Below are 871 nucleotides of genomic sequence, written 5' to 3'. Positions count from 1 at the left end.
ACCTTCAATATTATGGTGACAGTTTGTTACAAGCGATGAGGAGACGACCAAGCGTAGGCATTACAAAGTCACTGATTTATATCATATCATGTAACTATTTCGCGAAGGGACAAGACAAACAATGCACAGTAAGTGTTCGCCATATACTTTCACCTCAATTCAAACAGAATCTCTCAGAAATACTACATATATATATCCGTATTTGACTCAACAGACCTACCAGTACCTGATTTCAAGCTTTTTTACATGTTTCTTCCAAAAGTTTTAGTAAGAATTTAACGGCACTTGCAACACAATGGGGTCATATAAGTGCTGCTGCGGATTAGAGGTCTTACACGACAAAAATATACACAAAAAAGAAGAAGGAGAGGAGAACGACAGATGTTTGATTGGAAAGAAAGTATAAGGAGCCAACCACACCAGAGCACCCGCCAACCACCCACGCTCTTCCTTATAACTGTTTCATTCATTTCCCCAATTGCTGTACTGTACTAAGATTACTTCATTTTGAGAGAGAAAAAAATGAAATTAATAGATAAATGTGAAAATAAATAAATAAATAAATAGATCAATAAATAAATAAATGAACAGAATAACGAATTTTAAAAAAAGAATACCCCCAAAAAAAACAAGAACAAAGTACAGCCTCTTGATGACGTGGAGCAGAATCCTACAATCTCTGCTTGTTCTTATTCCGGGCCCCACAGATGTTGCCGTAGCACAACAATAATGTAGTACGTGAGGCGAAAAAACAATATCTGCAGTAGTCGCGCATCAATAGGAAACAAACACATGCACAATATGTCACTGACATTTGGGGCGCACAACGGGTTTGTGGATGGGAGGCTATGAGACCGGAATGGCGGGGGGG

Source organism: Aplysia californica, unplaced genomic scaffold, assembly GCF_000002075.1.
Source record: "Aplysia californica isolate F4 #8 unplaced genomic scaffold, AplCal3.0 scaffold00182, whole genome shotgun sequence".
NCBI lineage: Eukaryota > Metazoa > Mollusca > Gastropoda > Aplysiida > Aplysiidae > Aplysia > Aplysia californica.
The sequence above is the reverse complement of the archived record's forward strand: the minus strand, read 5'-3'. Positions refer to the sequence as shown.